Genomic DNA, 21,063 nt, shown 5'->3' on the forward strand with positions numbered 1-21,063 from the left:
TCCTCCTCTGTTACAGCCCAGATGCAGTTCCCAAAGTCTGGACATCATGTCTTAAGTAGTGCTGTGAACCTGTGGACTGTTACTCAGTGACTTGAGCTAGCAGAACAGAATTTTGCTGGATTGGGTTGACCTTCAGCTGCTCTTACAGCCCTTGATATGAAGTGGGACCTCTTTTTTCCTTCTATAAGCCTCCCTTCTTCCATTGCTGGAGATGCTACTTTTTATATCATATTTAACACCTTTTCTTTTCAATAAACTAATTAAAAAAAAAAGTTAAAAGTACAAACTAAATCTACAAACAAAGAAGAAGGAAAAAAAGGAGGGGGAAAGCTTATAACTTATATGTTATACTTACCACTAGTCACTGGCTTGCTAATGAATTCACTGCTATGATAACGAACAATGTAAGATCTCATTGTAAGATCTCTCAGAATCTATGCCGTAGGAGAGATAGTCCTCGATTTACAACGATTCGTTCAACAATTGTCTGAAGTTATAACGGCACTGAAAAAAGTGACTTAAGACCAAGCAGTCCTCCCAATTACAAACATCAAAGCATCCCTATGGTTGGCCGCTTGGCAACTGGCAGATATTTCCAATGGTTGCACATCCGAAGTGTGTGTATGTGTGTCAATCAGTCACATGATCACCATATGCGACCTTCCACCTGGCTTCTAACAAGTGAAATCAATGGGGAAAGCTGGATTCTCTTAACAACCACAATGATTCAGTGATTCATGTAACAACCATGGTCAAAAAGATTGACTCACTGAATGACTGCCTTGCTTAGCAATGGAAATTCTGTTCCCAATTGTGATTGTAAACCCAGGATTACTTGAAACACATGTTGTTACATCCTTTGATTTTATTTATATATATATAGCATTTGTGCAACATAAAAAAATGGTTTTTTGCCGGTATGGCTCCTAGGGTGAGCCGAAAGACAGAAAAGGGAAGCAGTATGCTCCCTCCCATATTTGGGCATACCAGGGGTTGTGACACAATACATATATAAACCTGCCAAAGGCAGGAGACCTAATACCAGGGGTGTCAAACTCAGACCGTGGGGTGCTTAGATCTGGCCTGTGTGGCTGTCCTGGAAACAGCGAAGGACTGGCCCGTGGTGCCTCGGAAGAAAAAAGGAGACGGAAGGAAGGAGACAATGGAACTCCTAGCCCTGCTTAGGCCATCATAGGTGCCACCCAATATGAGTGAGGTGAGCTGGCCACGCCCACCCCAGCCACATACCCCAAGGTCAAACACAATCCTGATGTGGCCCTCAAGGAAATCGAGTTTGACACCCCTGCCTTATACAATGCTGGCCAAATTGTTGTTCGATTCATTTTTGAAAGCCTCCATTGATAGAGCACCCACAATTCCAGGAGGCAAACCATTCCATTGATTAATTATTGTGATTGTCAGAAAATTCCTTCCTTAGTTCTAAGTTGGATCTCTCTTTCACAAGCTTTTACTTTTTGTCCTGCAATTTGGTGCTTTGGAGGATAGGTCCACTTCCTCTTCTCTGTGACAGCCCCTCAAATCCTAGAAGACACTTACCATGTCTCCCCTATTCTTAAACGTTTCCCCGGTAATTCATCATTCATGGTCACATCCACAGTTTAAAAAGCAAGAATGGCTGAATGCCATGTTGTCTCTAGGTTCTTCTTGCACCATTGGAGGAACATAAGCATGGTGCAACTTACAACAGTTTTGTTTAGTAGAAATTACAGTTTAAAAAATGCACTGAAAAAAGTGGTTTATGGCCGTTTTTCATACTTAAGACCATTGCAACATCCCGACGGTCAGGTGATTAAAATTCAAATGCTTGGCAACTGGCTTATATTTATGACGGTTACAATTATCCCGTGATCCCCTTTTGCGACTTTCTGACAAGCAAAGTCCATGGGGAATCAGATTCATTTACCAGTCATGTTACTAACTTTAACAACTGCGGTGATTCACTTAGCAACTATGGCAAGAAACGGGATAAAATTCACCGAACAAATGTCTCACTTAGCAACAGAAATTTTGTGCTGAATTGTGGTCGTAACTTGAGGATTCTTTATACGGGTAGTCCTTGACTTGCAACCACAACTGAGCTCAATTCTTTTTCTGTTTTTCAGTGAAACATTTGTTAAGCGAGTTTTGCCCCACTTTTTACGATCTTTCTTGCCCCCGTTGTTCAGTGAATCACTGCAGTTGTTAAGTTAGATACACGGTCATTAAGTGAATCTGCCCTCACCCACATTGACTTTCCTTGTCAGAAGGTTGGGGAAAGGGGACACTGCCACCGTCATAAGTATGAATTGCCAAGCATCCAAATTTTGATTGCATGCTAGAAAGGTCGCAACTCTGAAAAATGGTCATAAGTCGCTTTTTTCAGTGTCGTTGTGACCTTGAACGGTCATTAAATGGAACTGTTGCAAGACGAGAAATACCTGAACTTGCTTATCTACACCCTGTATAAATTCCCCTTGAAATCTCCTGTTAAAACGGTGTGCATGCCTGTAATAACCACTTGCTTCCTCCTGTTGATAGGTGTGCATGATTGCCTGTGCAGCTACGTGCGTCGAGTGTGTATTCACTGCTCAAGAGGGTACACTTTGTGTTTGCTATTTCTTGCCGTTCCTGTCCAGGAGGTCTTTATAACCTGCCAGGATTTGTCTCGGTTATGAACGATAGGAAGCCCAAACGCTTTCTCCATTCTCATTATAGTTACCCTTCTCAAAAATGCCTGATTGATGATAGCGTTATGATCATCGTAGAGGAAGCTGGGCATATGTTAGGCTCAATCATTCACACATATGCATGGATGAGTAAAGAGGAGGAAAAAACTTGGCATAAAGCCAGTAGAGCGAGACGGGGAGTAACAACACTCCCTGGCTGTAGCAAAAAGCAGAATCTTGTTTTAAACCAGAGGTGGGTTGCTCCCGGTTTAGCCAAACCGGTAGTGGTTATTTGGCCTGGGTTGCAGAACCGGTAGCTGCCTAGGCTGGCCACGCCCCCGAACCTGTTCGCCAGTCTTTTATGCCGTTTCCAGCATGTTAACTCTGCAGAACAATTTACAGTCAACTGCGCATGCACAAGCAATGCGCAGTGGGCGCGCAAGCAAAGTGAACCAGTACCAACTGGTACAGGAACCCCCCCCCCCGTTTTTAACCCTGCATTGAACAACACAAAAATTGCTAACTCATCTACATTTGGAATGGAATAGGAATAGAACGCGGATCGTCCTCAACGTACAAGGGAGCCCCCCCGAACTTTCCGTTGCTAAGCAAGATAGGCGTGAAGTGAGTTGGCCCCCGTTTTACCACCATCCTTACCACCGCAGTCGTTCAGTTAGGAACATGGTTGTTAAGTGAATCTCCCTTCCCCATTGACTTGGCTCGTCACAAGATGCAAAAGGGGACCATGTCATCATTTTGAGCCAGTTGCTGAGTGTCCGAATTTTGATCACACGACCGTGGGGATGCCACAACGGTTGTAAGAGTGAAAATGGCCGTGAGCCACTTTTTTCAGTATTGCTGTAACTTCAAATAGTCGCTGAATGAATGGTTGTAAGTTGAGAATTACTTATAGAACAGAACAGTAGAATAGACTGAATAGAATGGGATGGGATGGGACGGGACGGGACGGGACGGGACACTGGATGGCTTATTCCCCTACTGCAGAGGTAGTATTCAGCAGGTTCTGACCAGTTCTGGAAAACTGGTAGCGGAAATTTGGAGTAGTTTGGAGAACCGGTAAATGACTGACTGGCCCCGTTCTCATCCATTCTCTGCTTCCCGAGTCCCAGCTGATCCGGAGGAAATGGGGATTTTGCAGTATCCTTCCCCTGCTACGCCCACCAAGCCACGCCACGCCACGTCCACCAAGCCACGCCCACAAAAGCGGTAGTAAAGTGTTTTGAATCCTACCACTGACCCCGCTGGGCAACCATTTGATGTGAATCTTCCATATTCTGATCTCCAAGTTCCAATTGCATGTCCAGTCCCAAAATCCTGAGGAACCATGCCTTAATATGAAATTAGCCCAGACTTTTAAATGGGGTCAGACGTTCACTGAAGCATAAGGCTCAGATTATATGTGGATTTCAGTAGCCAATGCTTAGTTACAAATCCTTTGTTTTGTATTTTTTCTTTGTTTATATTTCATGTTTCTAGTTGTTGTTGTTGTTGTCATTAGTTGCTAAGTCGTGTCCGACCCATCGCAACCCCATGGACAATGTTCCTTCAGGCCTTCGTGTCCTCTACCATCCTCTGGAGTCCATTTAAGCTCACATCTACTGCTTCAGTGACTCCATCCGGTGACCTAATTTTCTGTCATCCCCTTCTTCTTTTGCCCTCCATCTTTCCCAGCATGAGGCTCTTCTCCAGTCAGTCCTTCCTTCTCATTAGGTGGCCAAAGTATTTGAGTTTCCTCTTCAGGGCCTGGCCTTCTAAAGAGCAGTCAGGGTTGATCTCCTCTAGGACTGATCGGTTGGATCGCCTTGCAGTCCAAGGGACTCGCAGGAGTCTTCTCCAGCACCATCATGTTTCTAGACTGCTCGTCAGAGGAGAAACGACATTCCTCATTTTTGGCATATCTCTTGCTCTGCAGTCTATTATTCTGTGTTTAAGTCAGCATTTCCATGTATCATCCCTTCCTTGTTAGGATTTTTTTTTTCTTTTGCCTTTTCGCATTGCATGAAAGTAGATTCGACGTGAGTTATAAGGAGATCTGCATATGCTTCCCGTTCTGCTTACCTTCTTGCTTAAGTCAGAAAGATACTGGATTAAAGAATGCTTATTATTATTATTTTTAAAAAAAGCAGAGTTAAGGAAAATATATCTTTTCCTGTGCTGCCAACTCCTTTATTACAAATATTGTAAGGAAATGCCATTTTGATTAGGAAGGTACTGTACAGCTGTTGGCATTTGTTTTATCACTGCAACGTTATCATTTCCTCTCTTGTGGAATTTTCACTTTTAACATGGACCCACAAAGCACGGAATTTGCCCTCTGGTTGAGGAAGCCGCTGAATTCTTAACTGTTGAGGTAATTCTATCTCTGCTAACTCATCCTGAGTTGTCCTTTACTCAGCTATGAGGAGAGCCAGGGGCCGATTGCTTAACTCTTGAGTTTTTATACAGTTAGTCCTTGACGTACGACCACAGCTGAACCCAAATTTCTGTTTCTAAGTGAGACAGAGCCGAGTTTTGCCCCATTTTACAGTATATCACAGAAGTGAGTACACCCCCTCGCATTTTGGATGTTATCACTTGGGGCGTACTCACTTTTGTTGCCAGCAGTTTAGACATGAATGACTGTGTGTTGTGTTATTTTGAGGGGACAGCACATTTACACTGTTATACAAGCTGTATACTCACTACTTTGCATCCTAGCCAAGTGTTATTTCTTCAGTGTTGTCACATGAAAAGATATACTTAAATATTTACAAAATGTGAGGGGGTGTATTCACTTCTGTGATATGCTCTATAATAGTATGCCGAATCTTTTTTGGCTCCTGTGCCAAAAGCGGGAGGAGCGCAGGGGGGGGGTCATGCATGGGCGTGCCATACCCAAGCCGCACGCGACCAGCAAACCTCCCCTCCCCCTGCTTTTGGCACAGTTTTTTTCACCCTCCTCAGGCTCCAGAAGCTTTCTAGGAGCCTGGGGAGGGTGAAAACAGCCTTCCCCACCCCACTCCACCCCTGTATGCCCTCAGGAGCTTCCCTGAAGGCTCCAGAGCGCGAAAAATGGACTTAGGGGAACCCGGAAGTTCAGGAATGGTGACTTCTGGTTTGTTCGTAGGGTCGATTTTTGATCTCCAGAGCCTTCAGGACTTCCAGTTTACTCTGTAGGACCAGTTTTTGCCCTCCGGAGCCTTCAGGGAAGCCTCATACGAGGAAACCGGAAGTCCATGAAGCGACCACGCTCACGAGCAGCCACCCAGCAAAACCCCTTTCCAGCCGTGCAGAGCACCATTCACTGACCTAGGGGTATTGCCAAGCTGCGTGAGTGCCTGTTCGCTGCTGCCCGGCTACCGCAAATTGGCGCCTTCAAAATGCCAGTGAATGGCGCTCTGCACGGCTGGAGAGGGGGGTTGCGCGAGCAGCTGTTCCGCTCTCACTCACGCGCCTCCCAACCTCACGATGCCCTGGCCCAGCTCTCCCTGCAGAGCCAGGGCACCTCCGCTGCCGCCGCCACCATCCCACCATGGTTTTTTCGGCGGCTTCCAAACTGAGTCTTCCAGCAGTGGCCACTCTGGGCGTACGCTCTATGGTTGTACACTCTGGAGGCAACTGGCCCACAACCATAGAGCGTATGGCCAGAGCAGCCACTGCCGGAAGACTCAGTTTGGAAGCTGCTGAAAAAGCCACGCTGGGATGGTGGCAGAGAGAGCTGGGCCAGGGCATCGTGAGGCTTGGAGGAGCGGGAGCATAACAGCCACTTGCGCAACCCCCTTCTCCAGCCATGCAGAGCACCATTTATTGGCATTTCGAAGGCGCCAAGCTGCCAGAGCCAGGCGGCGGCGAACAGGCCTTCCTGTGGCTTGGCGATATCCCTAGGTCAGTGAATAGCGCTCTGCACAGCTGGAAAGGGGGTTTGCTGGGTGGCTGCTCCGCCCGGCTCTTTGGGAGCCTGCTCGCAAGAGAGCAGCTGCCCGGCAATCCCCCTCTTCAGCTGGGCACAGTGCCGCTCACCAACTTAGCGGTATCCTGAAGGCAAAAGCGATCACCTTTGCCCCTTCCCCCTGGTTCCCGCGGCTTGGTACCCTCGGGATACCGCTAGGTTGGTGAGCGGCGCTCTGCCTGGTTGGAGGTGGGGGTTGTCCAGGGGGCTTATTTGTGGGGAAGGGCTTATATTTTTGGCCACCAGAAAAATGTGGCATGGCCTTATTATCAGGACGTGTCGTATTTTTGGGGAAAGACGGTAGATGGACTTACAAGGTCCCTGACAACTCTGTTAATCTATCTATCAAAGCACGTGGGGGCAGGACAAGAAGCAATAGATGGATGCTCCAACAATGGAGGTTTTAAAGAAGAGATTGGACAGCCATTTGTCCAGAATGCTACAGGTCAGCGCCACCACCTCACACCCCCCCCCCCAAACCTTTTGGGTACAAGGGACCAGTTCCGTGGAGAGAAGTTTTTCTACGGATCGGAGGGGCTGTGGTTTCATGTGCTGGGACTTCGCTTCTTTCCGCAGCCCGATTACCGCCAAGCGAAAGACCCGTGCGGATTCATGGACTGGGAGTTTGGGGTTCATGGACTACAGCAGTGGTGGCTAACCTTTTCCAGAGCGAGTGCCCAAAGTACGCATGTGTACAAATTCACACTCACATCCCCCCCAAATGCAATTTGTGTGCGGCCCCTGCACATGCGCCCTGCCCCGTGCATGCGAGTGTGGTCCCCACGCATGCATAGGAGCCCCCTCACACCCTGCACGCATGCATGGCTCACCCACCCCCATGCACCCGCGGCAGAGACCCAACCACTGGCTGGCCAATGCACGGGTGGAGCTAACAAGGGTGACAGCCCGCATGCTGAGAGAGAGTGGTGCTTGGCACCTGTGCCATGCGTGCCATAGGTTTGCCATCACCGGATTATATGGTCTGCTACTTGAACAGAGGGTCGGACTAGAAGACCTCCCAGGTCCCCTCCAACCCTGTTATTCTGTGTTAAAATAGGAAGAGTCCTCTGGGATTCACTGAGGTTGAATGGGTTTGTTGGCTTGGGAAGATAATTCCTGGTTAAGGCTCTTTTTTGGCAGAACTTGCTAGCTGGCGTGCACATCAGAGTGGACCAGAAGACTCTCCTGCTTCTGAACTTTGGGCCAAGGTTTTGCTATCTTATGCCAGTCAGTGGTCACCAGGAGGAAGGTCATATCCAACAAGACATTTCCGAAAAAGAACAACCACAAGAATAAAAACCAACCGCCACTTGCTTTATCCCGGGAGATGTGGAGAAGCCAAGTGTTTTGAAAGCGACGGCTTCAACTGTTTGTGTTTTCAGTCAAGATTATAGTTTGAAAAAAGGTAACAAGGGAGAGGGGGGGGAAAAACCCATCTCTGTAATGATGGCTTTCTCCATCTAGAAGATCAGAGGCTTCGGTCATCACGGGCAATCTTGTTTTCACTGATGAAAGCTTCTGTTATTATTTCCAGCATCCCATGTGGTTTATTCTTCCCTTTAATCTCTTTTTAGTGGTGTCATTGGGCTTTCTGTTTGTGTGTGTGTGTGTGTGTGTGTGTGTGTGTGTGTGTGTGTGTGTGTTTACGAAATAAGAGCACCAGTGTGCTTTTGTACTCTGTTTTTGAATGTACTGTATACCTGTATCACTTACAAAGCAATTTGTGTGTGCCGTGAGCCTTTTGTTTTATAAGCAGAATAAATTCATACGTCGGGGACGTTAAAAGAAAAACAACAACTATGGAGAAGCAAAAGAAATCTGGGTCAAATGTGATTCTGCCCCATCAACTTAGACCTTTGCATGGCTCATTAAATTGCAAGGTTGTGACAGAGGGGAAACCTCCATAATGTGTTTTTTTTTGAGTTTGCAGCAGAGGTGATATTCAGCCAGTTCTGACAGGTTCTGGAGAACCGGTGGCGGAAATTTTGAATCGTTCGGAGAACTGGCAAATAGGCTGGCCCCGCCCCTGCTGCCTCCCAGCTGATCTTCTTCTGTTGCCCTGAACAGGAGAACGGAGCTGGAAAGCAGGTTAAATGGTGTGGGGAGGGAACGGGGATTTTGTAGTATCCTTCCCCTTCCATGCCCAACAAGCCACGGCTAGAGAACTGGTAGTAAAAAATTTTTTTAATCCCACCACTGGTTTGCGGTGCTAAAAACGTAGCCGTCCCATTATATGTAGTATGGATTTCTAGAAGCACCTGGGAAGTTCTTGGGAGGTATTGGCCAGGTACTCTTGGGGGGGGGGGGATCCTTTGTGCTGTGAAGCACTGTATGCACTTGGTCGATATAGCACCCAAACCTATTCCTGACTTTACTCAAAAGAAGACAATTCCTAGTTTAGGAGGATTCTATACAGACACATAAACACACTGTCATCATCATCATCAAAGGAAGATTAGACTGGGGGGGGGGGAATCACTTTGCTTTTGTGGCCATCTTTTCAGAACAGTACAATAAGAGGACGTCGTTCCATTGTAAAGATAAATTCATTAGGAAAAAGCAACCCTTTCCTTTCATGTCAAAGCACTCCTGCTTTGAACATGGTCCTTACTAAAGCTTTAATCTATCCTCTGCTCTTAGGAACCATAGAAAGCTACAATGGAGGGAGGTGGGGTAGGTCATCTCACACACTTATTTCTCTCTTTTGCCTTCCTTAACATAAAACTTGAAAAATCACTAGGCAGGTAGTTCTCAATCTATGACTGATTTTCGAAGAGCTGTGGCGGCGCAGTGGTTAGAGTGGAGTATTGCAGGCTGACTCTGCCGACTGTCAGCAGTTCGATCCTGATCGGCTCAAGGTTGACTCAGCCTTCCATCTTTCTGAGGTCAGTAAAATGAGGACCTACATCCAGGATGGCGAACCTGTAGCACGCATGCTGGAACTGGCACGCAGAGCCATTGCCCGTTGCTCTTCTGGGTTTCCGGCGTGCTGGCCAGTTGGTATTCATGTGTGCGGGAGCACTGGGAACCGGAAGAGCAGCCGAGGGGTGGCTGCTCTTCTGGTTTTCTGCACGGGCATGTACAGCAATCACCTGGTCTTCGCCTGCGCATGCGTGCCAGAATCCAAAAGACCAGGTGGTGTGCCAGAAACCAGAAGAACAGTCGCCCGGTGCGTGCATGTGCAACCCGGGGCGGCTGCTCTTCTGGTTTATGGCGCAAGTGCGTGCGCGCTCCCATTTTGGCACTCAGTACTAAAAGGGTTGGCCAACCCTGACCTAGCTTGTTGGGGGCAATATGCTGACTCTAAACCACTTGGATAGGGCTGTAAAGCACCGTGAAGCAGTATATAAGTTTAAAATGCTATTGCTATTAACAATCATTCACAGTTACGACGGACCTCCCTGGGTGTATTTACAAGCTGGTTCTGAAGTCATGACAGCCACGCATACTTGCGCCTGTGTCACGTGGTCATTTACTTGCATAATTAGCAGAGTAGGTTTTGCCAGAGTCGATGGAAGCCTATGTTTGTCTTCCAGAATGCTCTTTCTTATTTCAAATCCAGGGTTGTTAGACATACCCCAGGGTGCATGCAAAGTGTTAACAGGTCTGGGAAGGACCCGTAATGCAGAGATAGGGAGTCAACACCTGCAAAGTCAAGGCTGCTGAACCAGAAGTATTTAAGTGACTGCTGGAATGCTCCTGCTGTGCTCTTCTCCTTCGGTAGCGGGAAGATCTGTGTTAAAAGCATGACGGCCTCGATGGGGGTGGGGAATCATCCAACAGGAGTGATAGATTTTTTCCCCCTCCTTCATTGGAGTGGTGTGGTGTTTGAAGGGGATTTCTCCAAGCCAAATGACCACCTATACACACACCAGAGGTGGCATTCAGCAGGTTCAGTTTTGGAGAACTGGTAGTGGAAATTTTGAGTAGTTTGGAGAGCCGGTAAATACCACCTCTGGCTGGCCCCGCCCACATCTATTCTCTGCCTCTCGAGTCCCAGCTAATCAGGAGGGAATGGGGATTTTGCAGTAACATTACCCTGGAGTGGGATGGGAATAAAGTTTTTACAGTATCCTTTCCCCTGCCATGCCCACCAAGCCACGCCCATATGGTAGTAAATTTTTTTGAATCTCTCTCTCTCTCTCTCTCTCTCTCTCTCTCTCCCTCCCTCCCTCTCTCTCTCTCTCTCACACACACACACACATACACAAACACACACACCTACACAAACACACACACCAGGACCGTCTTAACAGCATTATGGGCCCCGGGCAAAGCTGTGTACTGGGGTCCCTACGACAACTACTCACAAGAATAATAATGTAAATGCTTGATAAAATTAAACATATACCATATTTTTTTTCGGAGTATAAGACGCACCTTTTTCCCTCAAAAAAGAGACTGAAAATCTAGGTGCGTCTTATACACTGAATACCGCATTTTTTGCCACCCGAAATCCCGCCCCCTTCACCAAAATGGCTGTGCATAGCTTGTAGCAGGCTTTCAGAGAGCTCCTGGGGGCTGGGGAGGGCAGAAATGAGGAAAAAACTGTCCATTTTTTGCTCAGTCCCCCCCCCTCCATGCAGCACTCTAAGCTTCCTAATGCCCCCTTTTTTTTAACCAAAAAATGAGCCTGTTTTTTTGCTTGTTTTTGTCCCCTCCCTCAGGAACACTTTACAAGCCTCCTAAGAGCTATTCATGCCTTTTTAAAAAGGGGGGGGGGGTGTTTTTGCAAACAATCGGCCGTTTTTGGGAGGTTTGCACAGTGGAAAACTTTTTTAAAAAAAATTTGCCTCTTCAAAACCTTGGTGCGTCTTATACTCCGAAAAATATTGTATTTATTTTTATTGGCCCTTCCAACAAAATTGGTGTTGAAACAGTAAAAACATGCTGTGCAGCAACAACTAATTGACATGATAAACATTGGAACGATACGCGAGGCTTGAAAAACACAATAATACTTAGTAAGCCATACAGTTGCTGAATTTATATGATACAGGGTGCATTTATATGATACAAGGTGTATCATGAACTCATATGGAGCCGAGGTGGTGCAGTGGTTAGGGTGCAGTACTGCAGGCCACTTCAGCTGACTGTTATTTGCAGTTCAGCGGTTCTAATCTCATCAGCTCAGGGTTGACTCAGCCTTCCATCCTTCCGAGGTGGGTAAAATGAGGACCCGGATTGTTGGGGGCAATATGCTGACTCTGTAAACCGCTTAGAGAGGGCTGAAAGCCCTATGAAGCGGTATATAAGTCTAACTGCTATTGCTATGATACCCAGATTAATATGAGGCCACTATGCTTGTGGGGCTCATGGGTAAGCGCCCATCAGGCCCATGCATTAAGACAGCCCTGACACACACACACACACACACAAACAAACACACACACACACACTCACTGTATTCTTGCATGTCCATTTTCCTATCCTCTGCTCTCCTCTAAATGAACTTGAGAGGACAAACTTTTTAAAACTATTATTAATTATTAATATTGGCTAATATTAATACATTAATCTTAATTAAGGAAAAACTTCCTAAGAGTGAGGACAATTAACCAGTGGAACAGAAGTTGCCTTCAGAAGTTGTGGGTGCTCCATCACTGGAGGTTTTTAAGAAGAGACTGGAGTGCCACTTATGTGGAAGGGTAATGGGTCTCCTGCTTGAGCAAGGGGCTGGACTAGAAGACCTCCAAGGTCCCTTCCAGCTCTATTTGATAAGCTGCGGTTTAAAAAAGCCTTGTTAAATAGAGTTGACTGAGGGTTGTGTTTATATAGTCCTTGAGTTAGTGGCCATTTGAGGTTACAGTAGACCTGAAAAAAAGGGACTTAACGAGTGTTATCCAAACTTTGGATGGTTGGGGCCCCACCCTCTGTGGACACTTTGGATGCTCGGCGCAAGAGATGCCAAAATGTTTGTAAATTTGGGTTTACAATTGTTAGAACTTAAGATTGCTGTGAGGAGGTTCCATTACGGTCGTAACTTGAGGACTCTCCAGAAGCGTTGAAAGGAGTATTTGCACCACCGTGGCCCTTGCGCTCGTTGACACATTTGTGTTACCCACAGAGGAGCGATTGGGCTGCCTCAGGTTTGCTTGGCTCCATAGAGAGAAAAGTAATTCAGGTAATCTTCGATATACAACAATTGATTTAGTGACCTTCTTCTGAAGTCCACCTTCCACTGAAAAAAGTGACTTATGACCATTTTTCTCACAACAGTTGTTGCAGCATCCTCGTGAACAGGATTCAGACATTCAGCAACTGAGTCATTTATGACCGTTGCAGTGTCCCAGGGTCACGGGATCCCCTTCCGACAAGCAAAGTCAGTGGGGAGGCCAAATTCACTTAAGAACCATCGTGCTAACTTAACAACTTCAGTGATTCACTAACAAAGATGGCAAAGAAAAGAGGTCAAAATTCACATGACAACCATCTCGCTTAGCAACAGAAATTTCAGACTCCGTCGTGGTCGTAAGTCGAGGACTACCTCTAGAGCAGGTCAGGATTTGTTCAAACATTTTCTTCCTCTCCTGCTACCTTCTACTTCAGTGGCCCCCAATCTCTGGGGCACTAGGCACCGGTTCTGTGGAGAGAGAGTTTTCCGTAGACTGGAGAAGAGGCACGGTTTCCGCGGATGGGACTTGGCTTGTTTGTGTGTCCCAATTTCTGGTCACCGGTCAGTGGTTGAGGACCTCTGGTCAGGGTGGATAAAAATCGATGATTTTTTTTTTTAATCAGAAAAAAAATCTTTTTTTTATTTAAATCGATTTTTTTTCATTTTTATGAAATTTATTTTAATAAATGCTTTTGGAGTAAAAATCTATCTAAAGATAGTTTTCTATTTAAGATACATTAATGATTTAGTTTATTCAGCATGAAATGGAGCTTAGTTATGGAGCACGAGGCTGTACCATCCACTGGAGCCTCCTGCCCGAGCCCCGAAAATAGCAGTTCAGGTAAGACCAACTGCCATTCTGCAATATTTACATTTTTGGTAAACTCCTTCAATGAATTCAAGCTCTGAAAACTGAGATAACTTGCACTGCCTTGATGCATTCACACAATTTCACAGTAATCATGAGACAAATCCTAAAACAATGTTCAGGAATAGTCCTTTATCCCATTGTTTTGCAAAATATGTGCGCTACTGTAGGATTGTTTGAAGAGAAATGCATCTGTACCACCAGGCTTGTAAGCGTGAGGAGGAAGGGCAAACGGTAAAAATGAAAGTGAAACCTAATAATATTAAAAAGCACCTGTCATTCCAGATCCATCATGCCAGCGCCTGTTAGCGGCCATCCACTCACCTGCTACTCGCCACATCCCTCACTTGTTTTGTCACCGCCGCATCACCAGCCGTCCCATTAAAGTGAATGGGAGGACAGGTTAGGTCAGAGGACAGAGATGACAGTTACTCTTTAAAAATTACGATTTCAGTCTAGTCGATTTAAATCAAGCCTTTTTACTAGCGATTTAAATTGTGATTTAAATCGACTCGATTTAAATCAAATCCACCCCCCCACCCCCCGCCCCCTGGTCTACTTCAGGAGGTGATTTCATGGAGCTTTTGAGGATTGTAGTAGTAATGATGGAGAGAAACATCCAAGTCTGGTGGGCTCGGGCAATTTCAGATATAAATGAGTGTTTTTCTTCCATATCCCTTCCCGGAGCCCCGTTTGTGGAGTCTACTCGGGAAATGATGATTTCCTCAGTGCAAGCAAAGCAGAGAAGATGAATGTGAGAAGAATAACCTTGGTGGAATATCCTCCCCCATCTCCTGCCGGTTTGCTGAGGAGGCCTGTCACTTCGGCTTGTCACTTCGGCTCTCTTCCCTGCGGGCTGCCGTGGAGAAATTAAACAAACAGTCACCCTTCTATAAATATTTAGCTTCCCCTGTTTTTTGAGACGTGTGCAGCCCAGGCAGACGAAAAGAAATCAGACTTCACTACTGTTTGCATGGCTCTGAATGGCCAAGAGAAGTGTTGTCTTCTGCAGGAGGTTTGGCTTAAATTTGAGGTGGGTGAGGAAGGTACTTTATAACATGGTAAAGAAGTCAGATTTTAGGCTGATTTTTCCAAGCACTAATGTATGAGTGCGTAAAGTGCATATAGTCAAGGCTATTTTTTTTCCAGTTGCAATATACGGCTGTGAAAGTTGGTCCCTAAGGAAGGCTGAGCACCAAAGAATGGAGGCCTTTGAACTATGGTGCTGGAGAAGACTCCCGCGAGTCTCTTGGACTGCAAGGTGAGCCATCCGGTCGGTCCTAGAGGAGTTCAACCCTGACTGCTCTTTAGAAGGCCAGATCCCGAAGAGGAAACTCAAAGACTTTGGTCACCTAATGAGAAGGAAGGACTCACTGGAGAAGAGCCTCATGCTGGGAAAGATGGAGGGCAAAAGAAGAAGGGGACGGCAGAGAATGAGGTGGCTGGATGGAGTCACCAAAGCAGTCTGTGTGAGCTTAAATGGACTCCGGGGGATGGTAGAGGACAGGAAGGCCTGGAGGAACGTTGTCCATGGGTTCGCGACTAATAACAATGGATGAGGTGAGGTTGAATTGCAACTCCCTAACTCCGCCGCAGTGTGCAACACCTGGATTAACGTTGCAGTTTATATTTGGAGTAAGAAGACTCCCTCAGCCGAGAGGAGAACATTAGGTGCGTGTCACGTAGCCTTTAGAGCACAACAGCTCCTTTTGCACCAACTTTATTTGGATAAATGATTTCTCGTGTTACAGTTCACTCTCCTTCGCATTGGCAACGGTCAGATTATGGAACTACTAAGTTTAATGTTGATATTAAACATCATTTAGCACAACAGTCAGCTGTGTGCGGAATAGCTGTACAGGTAGTCCCGAAGGTGCTTTTTTTCAAGAGGCAACTGGACTTCCTTTTTTCTTTGAAGAGGTTTCACTTCTCATCCAAGGCTTCTTCAGTTCTTGCTTCTTCGGTTCTTTGGTTTCCAGAACAGAGAAAGCTTCTTGCGTGAGAAGCAAAACTTCTTCAAAGAAAAAAACCCAGAAATCCAGTTGTCTCTGGAAGAAAAAAAAAGCATCCTTGGGACAACTATGACCTGGATGACTGAGAATCTCCATAGTTGGACAGGTAGTTCTCAATTTACAGCCACAATTTAGTCCAAACTTTTTTTTGCTAAGCAAGAACAAGTTGTGAACTTTACCCCATTTTACCAACTATTGTGGGGAGACAATTCCAGTAATTATTTCTGAATTAACCTGTGTTTTAAATTATTTAGGATTACATACTTGATTTAAATGTAAAAGGGGCCTATTTTGAGATCTGCATTTTTAAATAATTCATTAATTCAAGATAGAGAGATAAACACACTTCTAAATTTAGACAAATTGATCCATATAGCTTCACTCAGTTTCTAATTTTACCTAGCATTCAATTCATTTTGGCCCGTTTCCATGTCCATTTGTGACTTTTCTTGTTATGTGTTGTGTGCATTAAACAGAACAAATATTCACAAAATATTCTATGCAGTACTTTATTAACGTTCATTTTGTTTAATAGTTGTATATTTGGGTAACTTTCCCCCATGCAGTTTTCTCTGTGGGATTTTTGAGTTGCAGACTCCAGTAAAAAAGCTTTAAAAAGAGCAGGTTTTGGTTTAATCAGGTTTTGGGAAATATGGATTATGATATCTCTCTATGCTGCAATGCTATAACATTGCAAAGGGTTGAGCTGGATCCTCGTTAAAAGCCAATATATTCATATATTCATTTAAACACCATAACAATATGAATTAATATTTGATTTAGTTTAGATGACATAGAAGGAAATTCCCCCCCCCTCCCCTTTTTTTAGGCTTGGACATAATTCAGTGGACTATTATATCAGCTGAAATAAATACGGCTGTTTCTTTTGAAACCCACATAATGAAAAGTGAACAAAAACATCATTATCTTTATTACAGTCATTACCAGCGCAAAGCAAATCAGGAGATGCATACGATCTATGGGCCCAGACTCTAGGACATTTTTTTAAAGGTATACCCAAGGAATTTTAGTTAAAAAGAATACTTGGAATAGAAAATATTAACATTAATGAGTCAGTCTAATGTGAGAAACAATTTAACAGCGAAACTTAAAAAAATTGAAGTGAGCAACTCTAAATAAAGCAATAAAATCAACCAGAAGGGATTTAAAGAAAGTGGGAAACATCCACTTTCCCCTCTCCCTCTTCTATTTAAACATACAAATAAACTTAAAACCCTTTTTACTACGTTAAATATTATCACGTAGGCCGGCCCAGTTGCCACATTCCATGAGCGAATTTTTTTTGCTTCAGTGTTTTAATGGCATCCTTTTATCGTTGTGCGCTTTCCACAGTCTGGCATTGTGCAACAAACACAGTGTAATCCTCTCTAGATGCCTGCAGCTTATTTCGGTTTCCCTGAAGGTCGTGACCCTTGCAATCTAATAATCACATATTTTAAACGTTTTATAATTTGTAGACACATTTTGCTGGGAACTTAAAAATTAAAGAGACAATCGTTTCGGATTCAATGGTCCAATTTCCTCCTGTGTGTACACACGCCGAAGAATTTCAACCATGCTTCCCCCTTTGCATCAAAGCCCCAGTTTTAAAAGGTGAGGGAGAAGAATGCGAGGCTTTGAATGCCTCGAAGCTAACTTTGGAAATCATCTTTATGATTGGAATTTTAGGTTACTTTATCTTCTTCGCATTACTCCATTTGAAAAACAGCCTCTGGAATTAATATCATCACCTAAGGGCAGATTTCAACCCCTGTCCTGAGTTAAGAGCTTTGGTGTAGTAGCACATGATTCCCTGGTCTGCACCAGGTTCAATATTGATGGTTTTATAAATTCCAAAGAGGGACGCGGTGGCTCAGGCTAAGATGCTGAGCTTGTTGATCAGAAAGGTCGGCGGTTTGAATCCTTAGCATCATGTAGTGGAGTGAGCCCCTGCTACCGGCTTCTGCCAGCCTAGCAGTTCGAAAGCATGTAAAATGCAAGTAGAAAAATAGGGACCACCTTTGGTGGGAAGGTAACAGCGTTCCGTGCACCTTTGGCATTTAGTCATGCCAGCCACATGACTACGGAGAGGTCTTTGGACTGCGCTGGCTCTTCGGGTTTCAAACGGAGAGGAGCACCACCCCCTAGAGTTGGGAAGGACTAGCACATATGTGCGAGGAGCCTTTATCTTTTTATAAATTCCAGGTTTATTCCATCCTCAAAAGTCAGTGTTTGTTCTTTGAAATGGTTCCATTGTGTGGAGCGTCATGGATGAGACATGTAAGATGCAAATACCCCAGTTAGTATCACATCTACTAAAGGTGAGCCATGGCACCTGAAAAAAATATATCACCCAAATAATGTTTTTAAAAGCTTTTGCCTTCTTGCCAGAAATCTCACTGGATTTGGGATGGAAACAGTGAAATAATTCAAGAGGTCAGAATTAGTACGATTTTCCTGATTTCATTTGAATCATAAAACCACATTTGTATGTTTGTGTAGGATCACCAGATCACCAGATTTACCAGATGTGTAAAAGAAGTGAGTGCAATGACACAACATTGTTTGCATCAATCTGATCCCCATTGTTCCCTTATCAGATGATGATGGTCAGAGGAGATAAAGTAGCCAACTTTTTAGCAGATTCTGACTTTTGGGTGTTGATACAGGGTTATATCCTTAATCCACTGTTCTCTGTTCATTGCAGGAAAAATTTAATCTTCGCTTGTAGGCTTAACCTTTTGTTGGCTTTCAAATGCGGAATTTCTTTGATTGGAGTATAGCACACAACACTATCCTTAAGAATAGTCACACAGCTTTGTTTCCTTAGTCCCTGGGAAGCAGCCAGATATATGAGCTGCCAATGGAGCCTGTTGTTTAGATGAACAGATCATTCTAAGCTGCTCTTTTTGAATCGTGGTTTACTGATTGCACTAGAATGCACATAGCCATGATCAACAGCTGGGCTCACACATTGCATTCAACTGCAAACGAATAGGCATCTGTTTTGGATTTGGGGATGTATGTGATTCCAGGAGAAGTTGCATGAAACTATTGGACCATGTGATAATTTGAGTTGACAGACCTTCAAAGGGTTTGCGGTAGAAGTGACCAAAAATGCACAAAAAACCATAAGCAACAGCGCACGAGATGAGACTGTCTTTTTAAAAAAAAAAAAACTCAAAGGCTTCAAGGCATATGAGCAGATTGTGGCAAATTTGTAACATTGTACATTTATGAAGAAATAACTTTCTTCTCCTGTAATTCCAGAAGTTGAACTTCCTTAACTAGCTGGGTATTTGGGAAGATAACAGAAATATAATAGTTGGAAGGGATCTAGGAGATCTTCAAGTCCAACCCTTGCTCAAGCAGAAGACCTTATACCATTTCAGACAAACGGCTGTCCAGTATCTTATTAAATATCTCCAATGATGTAACATCTACAATTTTTGGAGGAAAGCCATTCCACTGGTTAATTGTTCTGCCAGGAAATGTCTCCTTAGTTCTAGGTTGCTTTTCTCCTTGATTAGTTTCCATTCCTTGTTTTCAGGTGCTTTGGAGAAGAGGTTGACCTTCTCTTCTTTGTGGCAGCCCCTTACATATTAGAAGTCTGTTAATACGTCATCCCTAGTCCTTCAAGGAAAGAGGACTAACCTGTAGAATAGTTTCTGTTTAGCAACTAGCATTCAGTAGCATAATGCCTCAAAGCACAGGTTTGTTGCCCATCATGATTACTAATGCAATATTGACCTTCTTGAAAATGTGAAATTGACTGATTTTGGGATACCACTCAACTTAGTGATGGTGACATTCATCACCCCGTGAATTCCATGTAGCATGGAAGAGTACTTTCCTGTCTTCCTTTATAGGCTGTTATTGGAGTTGTAAAGCTTCCTTCACACAAAAGTGGAAATCCTTGATACTGAATTCATGGGTGTGGGGGGGCCACATCTCATGTTGCCAAGACAAAGAAGCTTTGGGCTCAAGTAAGAGTGAAGTCCCTGGGCTCAGATTTCAAACCCATAATCTCTCTTAAACCTGGTTTCCCCTTTGTCAATGCTAGGTGAAATATTAGCTTTTTCCAATATTGGAAGACTTTTCCCAAGATGAACTTTTTAAAACTTGGTTTTATCCCATCCACTTGATTAGAAATAAGAAGAGAGGGAAAACGTAGGAGTCTTAACAATATATGAATTTGAAGATGGCTGAGTAGGATTGCTTGCTCAGCAATTCTTCTGGGGCTTGGGATTTACAAGATCAATTTTGAATATTTTCTCATGTGAAAATGTGCTACGTGGGTGGGAAGGGGAGAATGAGAAATCCCTGATACAGCCCCTTTGCCTGAAACTCTGCCATGTAGAACTTATATCGCATGCAAATGGTGGTACCATTTTTATAAAATCTAGAAGGGATGCGAATTTTTTTTTCCTGTACTGCTACATAATGGCTTAAGATATCCAGAGCAAAATAATTATTGAGGTTCAAAGTATTGGGGTCAGGGAAATGAAGGATCAGATGATGGAATACATGTCCAGATGAGGCCCTGGGGATGAGGAGATAAGACCCAGGTGTGGATGGAATGGACATGAGAATAAGGAATATGAATTCTGATAAAAACATTTTCTCTTGTCTTCATTTCTTTGCCTTGACAATTAAGAGCTTTGCTCCTTTCCTGTCTCTCACTGAAGATGGAGGGGGGAGTGGTGGGGTAGTTGCTGCCTCAGACAAAAGTTTTAAGCTTTTATTTTTCTCTGCAGAAGGAGTGGGGTGGGGGGTGGGGAGCTGCCTCAGATAAAACTGTTCTTTTATCTTGCTCTGCAATAGGAAGGGGTGTGTGGTGCATATTAACAGCAAGACAGAAGTTAGCACCTTAAAACCACTAGCCAGGATAGTAGTAACAAGAATCGCTCACTTATAAGAAAAACCCCAAAACCCACATAGATGGCACACTTTGCAAGATACCTGTGACCTGCGGGTGACATTTAGCTATTTGACATAACAAGCGTAAGGATTTTTTTAGGGGGGGGGGGGCTGAAATCGAAATAACCAATCAATATTCTCTTTTATGCATGCATTATTAGGGGAAGGGCAAAGGGTTGAATGAGACTGTCCCTTGACTATAAAAACTGCTGTAAGATTCTAATCTTGGCCCTTGGTTAGCTTTTCAAACCGGAGTCCTTATATCTTGGTACCAAAATAAAAGTATAATTCTATATCGCACCTTGGTGACTTATCTGCTTCGACACCAAGCAAGAGCGCAGTTTTGGGGGGACAACAGAAACACGGGTATTAATTACAGGACAAAATTCATAATCCTTCATTTTTTGTTCTCTTTTTAACCACAGAGGAATTCGAGACATTTTTCTCAACCCTTCCTGAAACAATGTGGGTTTTGCAAATCAATACTGTTGAACTTCTTCTTCTTCTTCTTTTTGTAAAGCTCTGGTTTTGAA

General features: G+C 44.3%; 1 long non-coding RNA gene across 1 annotated transcript in view; it reads left to right on the forward strand.

The window, feature by feature from the left end:
* Positions 1-21,063, forward strand: part of LOC116512742 — a 154,463-nt gene that overhangs the window by 15,468 nt on the left and 117,932 nt on the right. The window lies entirely within an intron of this gene.

This window comes from Thamnophis elegans, chromosome 8 (genome assembly GCF_009769535.1).
Source record: "Thamnophis elegans isolate rThaEle1 chromosome 8, rThaEle1.pri, whole genome shotgun sequence".
Lineage (NCBI taxonomy): Eukaryota > Metazoa > Chordata > Lepidosauria > Squamata > Colubridae > Thamnophis > Thamnophis elegans.